We start from the raw sequence: 12,829 nt of genomic DNA, 5'->3' as shown, positions 1-12,829 counted from the left end.
ATCTAAAACTTTTTTTCAAATTTTATTCTTGTGTACAATAAGTTCGAACTTTCAAGAAATGTGAAATATACAAATATCATGTTTTATGATTAGTAAAATAGACATTTATAATTTATGATAAAAATCCACTTATGCTTTGAGTATCAAAAATATATTTTAAAATGTATATTTTTAAAAAGAAATGGTCTAGATTTAATGCATATTTAGTATGATTTATTTAATAATTATAAATATTTATTTAGTTCTAATTTTTTTAAATCTTTATTATCGTTAGTTTCATTTTAAATAGAACTTTTGGTGAGTAAATAATTTATTTTGTCTCTATTACTAAAATCTTAAATTTTAAATTTTTGAAATTAGAGGCTGGAGAGTTTTTTTAAAAATTAAATTATCTAAAATACTTATAATTTATTTTACAATTTTATAACTTTATCTATTAAATTAATTTTATAAATTTTAATAAAAATTTTTATTGACAACAAAAACAACTAATCTCTTATAATAGAAGCTCTACTAGTAAAATTTTTCGTTAAATATATTTTATTTAAAACTTACATGAATAAGGTGTGTTTTATAGATTGTATTTACTTCCATTCAAATAGTGGGTCCACCCTGAATTTCCATAACAATAATGATAATACTGGATTGAAATAAGATAACAATACCACTAAAATTTAAAAAGTAAAGTAATTAAAAAAAATTTAAAAGTAAAAGTAAGATTAAAAAAACAAAAAAATAAGGGTTAAAACAGCCATTTGACATTTTCTATGAATAATGATTAAAGTCTTGATGATGGTCGACGCAACCGCAGCGCGCGGCCTTCGCCGAGGAAGAAACACTAAACAGTAAACACCAATTCTTCCCCCCCCGCCCAAAAAAAAAAAAGACAGTAAACATGAAACCACAGTGCAGCTTAAAAGTCAAAACCCAATTTAAACCCCTAAAAAATTTTATTAAAAAATTTTTAAAAAAAATCATTAATCAAAGAAGAACAGCTGATTTCCAATGGCTACCAGAACCCAGTTTCGTTGTTTATTTTCTTCCGAAACGGTTTCGAAAGTAAAACTCTCATCTTTGTTCAAAAGCCCACGTCAAATTGCGGCGGTTTCAAGTCCAGAAACCCAGCTTAATGAGTTCCTGCACGAGAATTGTAAGTTAGGTATAATCAATCTCAATGAAGCTCGCTACTTTTTCGGCTACATGACGCACATGCAACCCTCTCCCCCCATCTCATCATTCAATCTGTTATTTGGTGCGGTGGCTAAGAATAGACATTATGATGCTGTTATTTCGTTTTACAGGAAATTGGTTTCAATTGGGTTGTTGCCAGATTTTCTTACATTAAATATTTTGATTAATTGCTTTGGTAATAAGGAGCGGGTTTGTGATGCTCTCGTGGCTTTTGGGAATTATTTTGAGAAGGGGTTTTAGCCCAGACGCTGTCACTTTTAATTCTTTGATAAAGGGTTTGTGTGTGGAGAATAGAATCAAGGAGGCAACTTGGCTGTTTAAGAACATGATTGCATTTGGTGTTAGGCCTGATGTGATTACTTACGGGACTTTGATTAATGGATTTTGTCGAACAGGAAATTTAAGTGTTGCTCTTAGGTTACATAAAAAAATGGTTAGTGGAGATTATGAGAATGGGCTTATTTCGAAGACTAATATCTTTTCCTATAGTATTATTATTGATAGTCTTTGTAAAGAGGGATTGGTGGACAAGGCAAAAGAACTGTTTTTGGAAATGAAGGGTCGGGGAATTAATCCAGCTGTGGTTGTTTGTACTACTCTAATTCATGGTTTCTGTTGTGCGGGAAATTGGGAGGAGGTTAATGGTCTTTTCATTGAGATGTTAGATCTAGGTCCACGACCTAATTTGTTGACATTCAATGTGATGATAGATTGTCTTTGCAAGGGTGGGAAGATTAATGAAGCAAATGGGTTGTTGGAATTGATGATTCAGAGAGGTTTGAACCCAGATAGATTCACCTATAATTCGTTGATGGATGGTTATTGTTTGGTGGGTAGAATTGATACTGCAAGGGAGATCTTTCTCTCTATGCATAGTAAGGGGTGTAAACATACTGTAGTTAGCTATAATATTTTGATCAATGGCTATTGCAAGATTTTGAATGTGGAGGAGTCTTTACAGGCAAATAATATCTAATGGAGTTAGGCAAACAGTTATTACATATAATACTTTGTTATCTGGCCTTTTTCAAGCTGGTCAAGCTGGTTATGCACAAAAACTTTTTGATGAGATGAAACTTTATAATGTTGAACCTGATTTAAGCACATACAATATTTTGATTGATGGGCTTTGCAAGAATAATTGTGTTCAAGAGGCTGTAGAACTCTTTCATATGTTAGAAATGAACAAGTTTGAATTTGGAATTGAAATTTTCAATTGCCTTATTGATGGATTATGTAAAGCGGGGAGACTAGATAATGCTTGGGAACTATTTCACAAATTGCCCCAGAAAGGCCTGGTGCCAACTGTTGTAACATATTCCATCATGATACGTGGGCTTTGTAGAAAGGGGAAGCTAGAAAAGGCAAATGATTTTTTATTATACATGGAGAAAAATGGCTGTGCTCCAAACGTGGTCACATTTAACACACTTATGCACGGTTTCTTACAAAATAATAAGACATCAAAAGTGGTCGAACTTCTACACAAAATGGCTGAGCCTGAGAGAAATTTGGTGCCAGATGACACCACGTTTTCCATAGTCGTAGACTTACTTGCAAAGGATGAAAAATATCGCGAATGTTTGAACTTGCTTCCAACATTTTCTGTCCGAAAGCCAAAAGAAAGTTGAGATGATGAAAGTTGGGTGAAGGGAAGATGACTTTCGTGCGCATGTGGTGAAGGGAAGATGACTTTCGTGCGCATGTCGCATAATTTTGATCCTTTGATAAAATTAAGGTATGATTATCTAAGCTGAATTGCTTCCTGTGTAGTTTTTTTTATATATGGTTACTAAAGAGTTTGTTTTATTGCAGCAACTAAATACATGGATGAAGGCCTCCGAGCTCAATTATGATGTTATATCTGTATAACTGGCATGGTGATCACTGGTAGTATCTTTAACCGGATTATTCATTATTTACGATGTCACAATTTATATGTGTATTCTAGTGTGTGTTCTTTTTTTTTTTTTGGGGTGATTATTGCTAGATTGATTATAATATCACATGGGCAGGCCATCTTTTTAGCAATATGCAGTGAGCTTATTCTGAGTCACTAGTGATTTTCTTGTGAATTTAACTTTGATAATCTTGTTTGGTTTTAGCCAAATTTTTTTTGTGAATATTTTTAGCACATAACTTATAACTTATTACCCCTTTATGAAAAATGATGTAGGAAAGGAGCTAACTTTTACTTAAGCTAGACCTACCTTTGTATCATTTTGTACCTGTTTAGCTGGTTGGAGGCTGGGTCATAACTTTCTTGAGCTAAACAAATACCAATTGTTTTCCCCCCTCCCAAAGGGAAATAAATATCAGTTAGGATACTTGGGAGAAGAGAGGCCTGGGCTTGGAGAAGGCTGAATGGTAACTTTTTCTTGTGAATCTCATTTGCGTTATTAAAAGGCATTCTTTACATTAAGCCTTAATTTCACAGGGCCAAGATGTAATATAGTTAGTGATTATTCTATCGAGCAAAAAATCTATAAATAAATAATCAAATTAATTTATTATGTCAGTCATGTCATTGCCAAGTTCATACAATGGTTGTTGACTTTTGTTGTTGTTCTGTAATTGACAGGTTCTGCTGTTTCTAAGTCTAGCTACAGGGCCTGTCTATATGTGACAATTTTCAGCCTTCAAGTCTCGGAAGCATGATAGGTTGCACTGTTCGTCTCATGCCGCAACCTGAAATGTGATCCTGATGAAGATTATAGTTTGAAAACTACTCATTACTGTTGCGAACCAATGAGGATCCAGAGCCTGTCACTAATCCTTTGTTCGAGTGTAGGTCTGATACGCTTGGGGATGATGGAGATGGGAATGCAGGCCCCATAATACTTTCTGCTGTGTTGCTAATTCTTTGATATTGGTTGCAGTTCATTACTGATCTTCTATACAAATGTGCAAATTAAGCGGTGAACAAAGCCGTTCTAAAGCCTTTCGCGTTTTCTTTTGACAGCGCTGCTTTTTAATTTGTCAAATTAGTTTGAACAAATAGATATTCATGGAGAATTATATAGCCTACAGGGTCATCCTCCAATGCATTCTTTTGGACAAACATCAATTTAGTTTGTGAATGTTCCAAGTTTATTTGGCGTGTCCCTAATTTTGGTTACTCTTTTTCATTTATTGGTTTATATATTTCAACTTATTACTGCACTACTTTTGTGTTTAATGTTTTTATTAAATTCGTTAAATACAAATATTTTGAGTTAAATTACAAGTAAATTTTATTTTTCGTTGGATGAGACCTTTATTTTGGTTAAATTTTCTCCCTTATTAGTAAATGAGTTTCAACTAATAATTTCACTAGTTTTGTATTTAATATTGTCATTATCTAGACAAGATTTCAATTATTTAGATTAAATATTAAATTTACTTTATAGAATTTTATTTTTTGTTGGATTAGTAATTTTAGTTAAATTTTCTCAAATATAGGTTAATATATTTCAATTTTTCAGTCCACTAGTTTTGCGTTTAATGCTCTTATTAAAATTATTAAATATAAATGTTTTGAGTTAAATTTCAAGTAAATTTCATTTTATCATTAGATTAATTCCTTATTTTAGTTAAACTTTCTCTCTTATGGATTTATGTATTTTAACTAATGATTGTGTTGAATGTTCCTATTATCTAGGTACAATTACAGTAACTTAGGTCAAATACCAATTTTACTTTGTAGAATATCATTTTCGGGTGGATTAGTCCTTAATTTTTGTTAAACTTTCTCAATGATAGATTTATATATTTCAATTTTTCATTCCTATGGCTTTGTATTTATTGTTCCTACAAAAATCATTAACTACCAATACTTTGAATTAAATTATAAGTAAATTTCATTTCTCATCAGATAAGTTCTTGATTTTTGTCAAACATTTTCCTTTATGAGTTCATTAATTTCAACAAATAGTTCTACCAATTTTGTGTTGAATTTTTCCATTATCTACGTAAGATTCTAATAATTTGGATTAAATATCAATTTTACTTCGTATAATTTTATTTCTGATTGGATTTGTACCTAATTTTAGGTGAACTTTCTTAATTATAGGCTAATATACTTCAATTTTTCAGCCCACTAGTTTTGCTTTTAACGTTTTCACTAAAATTGTAAACTATCTACATTTCAGATTAAATTCTAAATAAATTATTTCTTATTGGATGAATTTCTAATTTTAGTTAAACTTTTCTCTCTTGTATGTTCATGTGTTTCAACTAATAATTTCACCAGTATTGCATTGAATGTTCCCATTATTTATGTAAGATTTTAGTAAATTGGTTTGGATACCAAATTTACTTTTTGAATTTTATATTTGGTTAGATTAGTCCTAAAGTTTGGTTAAACGTTCTTATTTATGGGTTTAAATGTTTCAATTAATTAGTTCATTACATTTATATTTGAAGTTCCTACTACCTATGTTACGTTTTAATATTATGGATTAAATTCCAAGTTGATTTATAAAATCCAAAGTGAGCTTTTATTTTACTCCTCTTATTTCAATAAATATCAACTTACCAAAATATATTAAAAATTTATTACTGTACCCCTAATCTTTTTTCTATAAACTACAATCAACATAGCTGTTGTTCTTCTCAACTTCACAAAACTTCTTGAACTCAACCTTATGTATATTTGAGCTTTTGGTTATACCTATATTATCATTTCAAATTAATTGTTCTTATTTATCTTTAAAATAGTTTCATAATTAAATTCATCTTTTAATTTATAAAAAAGTTTGACCATTCTATTTTCTTTTTAAAAAAAATTCCTTGATTTCTCATCACTTCAACTAAAATTTCAATTTAACAACTGCATATGCAATTTATACTGCTCAAGATTTTATTTTTTAAATGTTTACGATAATACAAATTACTTATTTATTATATGATTACTCCATCAACTGTGAAATTTAATTTTTCAATTGAAATTTTAAGATTATCTTTTTTTTTTTGTGTAATGATTTTCTAATGTGTTTTTCTACAACATATTGTTCAATTTGAGTAGCATTTACTGCGTTAATTTTGCATCCGATAACATATTATAAATAAATTTTTCTCTAATAGATTCAACAATATAAATCACAATTGTATAGTTGATTTTTTTTTTAATAATTGCACTTAGAATAAATGAATATGGATGTGCCAGAAATATGTACAAAAGACACGCATCTGAAGTAATTAAACCTATTTATACAAAATACAATGGCGTACGAGTGACCAGTAGCGGTGACGTGCCGACGAGGCAATGACAATGAAAACACATATTTTCTTCTTTTTGGTTTTCTTAATTTCACTAATTATCTTAAATTAAGGCAGTAATGGTTGATGTTTTTGTTTTTTTTTGGGCGTGGGCGCCGGGGGGGGGGGGGGGGGTGTAGTAAATAATCTGCAAATCTTATTCCATAACAATTGGGTTTGGTAAGATTTGATTATCCTCACATTATTTGATTATTTTATTTTTCAGTACAGCATATTCATCGGTAGTAATAAAAAAAACGTTGAGTAATTCTTTTTTAATTTTGTTCATTTGAAAACAGGAAAAAAAAATTGAATTGGTTTCATAACAATTTTCTAGGTGGGATTCTTAAACATCGTAAAGGGAAATTTTTAAACTAAAATTAGAGAATAAAATAATTGTTTTATATTAAAATGTTTAAGTAAAACATTTCTATATCTAGGGATGTTGAGCAATTTGGTGGGGTCTAAATTTATACTTTAAAACTTTAAAACCCACGAGGAGAAAAAATGAATTGACTGTTCGAGTATTCTATCGGATTATATGAGAAAAATACGTATTGATATTGATATCCATCTATGTTGAATTGCAGATATAGAAAATATAGAATCATTTCTAATGAGAGAGCACTATTAGAAAAATGATTTTTACTGATACTTAGCTTGTGGGGTCTAGCTATGGTGCCACAGTTGTATGATACCACAACTGGATCTAGCCATTAGATTCAGTTCTGGTGACAACTGTGGACTAGATCCAATGGTGGTACTATACAACTGTGGTACCATAGCTTTGCTCTAGCTCGTGATATTTTATTAAAAAGTATCAGTATTTACATATATATAGACAATTTTCCGTGTTTAACATATAAGTATCACAAAGTACTAATATTATGGTGTCTCTAAATTAAACATCAGAGATTACTGACGCTAAGGTATTTGTAAAAAAAATAAAATAATTATGATATTGTTCTAGATAGAACTCAAACCTAAGACCTATAAAAATTGAGCTTTTAAATTTTAAACAAAAGCTATTATAATTTTTGTAATGCCACTATGGTATCACTAACTGTTAAAAAAAAAAAAAACACACCCACACATTCACACGTGACACCTCACCATTCACACTCACAAGACGCAAAAAAAAAAAAAAAAAAAAAACCCTAAGTCCTTAACAATTAACATTACAATAGCGCCGCTACTCTCGATCTAGTGCTCCAACACTGACTCAGATCTCACACTTTTAATTAACTGTGTCAAGCCTCTCTGTCACGTCAAGCTTCCATCATGCGTCACCGACGCAACACTGCGCCACCGGCAGTCAACCAGCCACCAAAATTGACAGCCGTGCAAGCTACCCACCACCACAATACCCTGCCACTGCCTACGAATACTCCACAAAATCTTCTCAAGATTTCGAGCCACAGTGTCCAGGTTTGCTTCTTCAAGTCTTGCTTCTTTAAGTTTTAAAGAGTATCATCAAGTCTTGCTTCTTCAAGTCTTAAAAGGTTAAAACAACAATTTTATATCTCAAATCTTGCTTCTTCAAGTCTTAAAGTATATCTTCAATCACCAATTATATTTGTGGGTATTCATTGGTTCATCGAGTAATTTTGTCAAACATATGGGGTATCACGTCGTCATAACAGCCTTATATATATATCTATATCTAACATTGAATGAATGAATGAATCTATGTGTAGCATACAAAATCCAAAATCAAGAGTAGTAACGATTAAAGAACAATTAAAAATGAAATGAAAGCTTAATCACAAGTTGTCTGTTGATTTACCTTTCAACAAATCTCTCTCTAAAAAAAAAAAGTATAGAGACTAGATACAATAATTTTGCTCCCTAACCTACCTTTTTGACTTGGTTCCCAAAACATAATATAGTAAAATTTTGGATCCAGGAAAGTTTGATTTCTAAACAAAGGGAAAAACAAGTTAAAAGAAAGTAAGATTTATTTTACAAATTTTATGGTGCTTCTCTTATAAAAATGTATGTATAAAAATGTACATACATAAAGATTTGGGTGCATCCATTACTCCACACTTATCATTTTTATACAAAAGAAACCATGTAGCACATATTAAAATCACATGCACTTGACTTTCTCGAAGATTTAATCCAACATCACATGCAACTTCACGTGGAGTTAAGTTCCCAAATTCCATTAACTGAAAACCATATCCCGAATTTGATTTACAAATAAATTTTTTGTTTATTTTTATAATCTTTCACCGAATTAAGAAGAAAATTATTTTTAAGTGCAAAAAGTTCTTGTAATAATTTTCTTTTAAATAGGACATTGTGCTTGTAGTAATCTAAAATTGTTTTTAATAGTTTTTAGTTATAGTGCTTCTACCTAATGCATTTAAGTTTTGCTTATTACATGAAAAATCAACCGGCTTTTGAGTTATATGCATTTTCTTTTTCTGCAACAGACCCTAACAAAGTTGTTGTTTTCAAGAAATGCTTTTAAAAGAGAGGACAAGGAGAAATTTGAAGTAATCTGGAATTCTCCATAGTCTTGGTTTCCTTGATTTGCTATTTGGCTTGTTGGCATTCTCCAATATGTAATATGTTTGTACTATTTTTGTAGAAGTTACGAAAAGATGATGACTTCTACTTGATTTGCTATTTGGCAGGTTGCCATCCAGCGCTGTAAGCCCTCTCGGTAAGGATTGCATTATTTCATCAGTGAAAGCAGTAAGTTGCCCAATTAATTCATTTGCTTGCATCAATTTGCTAGATTGTTTTATGTAGGTATCAATTGTTATGTGTTAGATGTCCTAAAGTACAAGAAACCAAAAGAGAGAAGAGCACAAAGACATGGGGTGTGTATTAAACAAACTAATTTATTGCGTCAAATTGGATATTACAATCTACAAAATCAATAGAGAATCAGTTAAAATAAATGAAATGACATGAAAAATGAAAAATGTGTATGGCATGTTTTGTTGGCTTGCTAAACATGTACATGCATTTAAGTGACTTTAAACAAACAAAACATGGCTTTGTTTTGCAATTTGTATCTTTTATTTAAACTTGAAAAGTTCAATCTTGCATTATGCCTACAGGGCATTATCACCTCAGTTAGATTAATTACATGCTCGGTAACCTAAACTTTAGTGCATTAAAAAAAAATATTTATCATTTAGCTATGAAGCTTAGGAGTATTCATGCACGTGTAAGAAGTTTATGTATCTAGTGTCTATACTTTTTTTTTTGGGTTAAATTTCAAACAGGGTTTAAAATTTTACTCTTACTACTTTTTTATGTTCTATAAATGTGCAGCAAAATTCTTCAGCAAACTGTGGATGAAGTCAAAAGAAATCCTTCCTAACTAGCACATGCCGACTTTTATAAAACTTGCATTTTTGTCTCGTCCCCCATGGGGAGTAGTTGAACCCATTGAGGTAATGCTTAATTTAATCATTTCTTGATGGTTTATTAAAATATAGCATATATGTTTTATTGTCTTATATTCTGTACCTGTATTTTGGATTTGGAATTTCTATTAATGGACTTCACTTTCTACCCATAAAATGAGAATATAATTATACTTTTGTAGCTATTTTGAGCCACAAACATAAAGAATGTTCACCTTAGCAAAAATAAGCTCCACCCTTTTTAAATAATTGATAGTGCACCGTGTCTAAGTGAATGATTGAGAGATCTTTGTAATTGATCCAATGATCTTTCTTCAAACTTTCCTTTTGGTTTCTTCATCTCAATGACCTTAAGCCATTTTTTATTCTTGTACCTCAATAACTGAATATATTTAGTTTCTTTTTGCAGAAGTGAAGTTTCTAAAAAGGTGGTGTTGTATTTTGGCCCCAGATTGTCATAATTGTGTCTTGAAGATTTGATAGGAAATTGGAAAGTACTGCAAGAGTTTGGTACTATACATTTTTTTTTCTTAAGAATACTTATTTAATTCATCAGTGATAGCCTAAAAATACTTAAGATGAAAAGGATTAATATCAATTATGAGCTTGTTAGGGATCTTTGGTAATTACTGTTAGGTGTGTTGTGTGTTGGTTCTGTTTATTTCCATGTTCTTACTTTCTGTAATTTCTAGAAAATGTTGAGTGGTTGGTTACAGATTATTGTTTTAGTTTTGAAGTTTGTAATATATACTGACTTGTTAGTAATTGGATTTGAAGTTGGATGGGATGAGTACACACTATGGATGATCTTTCGTAACTTCTTGATGAGTGGGCTGCATATGTTGCCAAGTTATTTGTAGCAATTTGTCTGGCATATTAATTAATTCTATATGTTACACTTGTAGGTGGGAAAACAATGAAGCTCAAGGTGTAGAGGCATTGAGGAAAATTTTGTTGCCAACTAAATGCTTGTATTTTTCTCAAATCGAATGTCTACTTGTGTGTCTTTCAAAACCGAGAGGTGGGCTTGGAAGCAACCATCCTTTGAAGAAAGCTTAATAGCTCACCGGTCTAGCTCCATGGCACCAAAAATGTATCAGGGCTCCTATATTTGGGATATTCTGAATTTATGTGTTTCTTTAATACTTGTTTGAATTTGTATTTGGTACAATTGTAATAATAAATATACTACCAATATTTAAATATGAAATGAAAGATTTTGCAATATGAATCGAGGTGTTTTTTATTTTTTTATTTTGTGGTGTCTTTTAATTTTACCAACAAATCAATTAGTAATGAGACAAGTTAAATTTTTATTTTTTAAATAAATTAAATAGTGATACCATGGTAGTAGTAATCATAGACACTAATATAATATCAACAACTACTAACACTATAGCGTCATAATATTGGTGATACTATAGTAATAATAATCACAGACACCATATTGTGACCTTACAAACAAGTGTCACTATTTTTCTTGCTACCAGATTACTAACACAATTAACAAGTGTCACTAAAAGTAATTGCTGATACTATTCTAATGTCAATAAAGATCATTTTTTTAGTAGTGAAGCAAAATACATTTCGATATAGAAATCCATATTTATGGAATTCTACTAGTTCTGTAAAAATGAAAGAAAGGGGGAACAACATTGAGTTCCTAAAACGCAAAAGGGATATGGGGATATGTCGAAATTGATAGACACTGCGGGCTTAATTGGATTGACCCTTAGTATAGAAGCCTATTAAGTGATCACTTTTAAATTCAGAGTAGCGCAGGAATTAAAATGGGTAATACTAAGCCAAAACTTCTTTTCCAAGAACAAATAGGGATTTAGAAAAACAAAAAAGAGGGACAGGTTAACACATTCAATGGAAGCTATTCTAACAAAATGGAATTGACTTCCCCTTTTGGTAAAGAAAAATAAAGTAAAATGAATACTTCTATCAAATTTTGAAACCCTAGAAAGGATGAAGGATAAAAGTATAGACTATGTATGTGCAGCAAAAAACTAACTTAAAAATCACAAATAAACTAAAATTTAAGAGTAATTTCATTTGACCCTTGGTAACCCCTAATTTTTAATTATTTCCAAAAACTAGCCAAGACCAACTTAATTAAACTAGCCATGCTCTTGTTGGAGCAGTAGCTTGCTCATGGCTTGCCAAGCAAGTTGGTATGTTTTGTGAGGCTTATGACTATGAAAATTTGAAGAGCAGTGTTCATTCAGAGAGCTATAAGATGAAGTTTAGGTATGACTATTTGAATTGAGAGTGCTTATTAAGAAATGGCCTAAATCGTATTAATATTTCATGAGAGAACAAGTTTATTGTATGAGAGCGTGATATAGAAAATAGAGAAAAGAAAAAGGAAAAAGAAATTCGAAGCTTAGAACAATAGAAAAGGAATATCACAACATGAGTGATTCAGTAGATTTGGATTCTTATATCTCCACTCGTGCTACTTCATTATATGATATTGTGCTATTGTAATATGATATTGAATCATATTAATTTTCATGAGAGAGAACAAGTTTATTGCTTGAGAACTTGATACAGAGAGTAGACAAAAGAAAAAAGAAAAAATTAAAGAAAAAATTTAAAGCTTAATCTCATTTGAAACAAAACTACCATACTTATGGTTAGTCAAGGCTTCCATATTAATTGCCTAACATGGTATGAAAATCAATTTTACCAAAACATAAAATTGTTTGCAAATCACCCCATTACATTTAATCAAATACAAAAAATTGTGATTATGTCTTTTGTGTTTCTCCATGTGTCGTACAACCATTGTTACTTTTTCAGGGCAATTATCCACTGATAACATATTTTTTGTACTTTTTCAAAAATATACAATTGCTTTTTTAATTGAATTCCACCTATAGTTAATTTTTTTTAACTAGGCCAATTTTGTCTTCACGCTCTTATAACTTTATTGATGTCATAGGGGCAAAATTATCATTTCACTTATAAAGCAAGAAATGACGTCGTTTAGAGCCATCGAT

At 30.6% G+C, this 12,829-nt stretch overlaps 1 long non-coding RNA gene across 2 annotated transcripts; it reads left to right on the top strand.

The window, feature by feature from the left end:
* Positions 1-508: 508 nt before the first annotated feature.
* LOC102627306 (uncharacterized) lies at positions 509-4,284 on the top strand. 2 transcript variants are annotated; one of them, XR_008053208.1, is made up of 3 exons: positions 628-2,929; positions 3,007-3,558; positions 3,773-4,284. It is a non-coding gene; the product is annotated as an uncharacterized LOC102627306 (long non-coding RNA). The 2 variants fall into 2 exon arrangements; XR_008053207.1 differs by having other exon boundaries at positions 509-2,929; positions 3,007-4,284.
* Positions 4,285-12,829: the final 8,545 nt, after the last annotated feature.

Source organism: Citrus sinensis, chromosome 3, assembly GCF_022201045.2.
Source record: "Citrus sinensis cultivar Valencia sweet orange chromosome 3, DVS_A1.0, whole genome shotgun sequence".
NCBI lineage: Eukaryota > Viridiplantae > Streptophyta > Magnoliopsida > Sapindales > Rutaceae > Citrus > Citrus sinensis.
The sequence above is the reverse complement of the archived record's forward strand: the minus strand, read 5'-3'. Positions and strand labels throughout refer to the sequence as shown.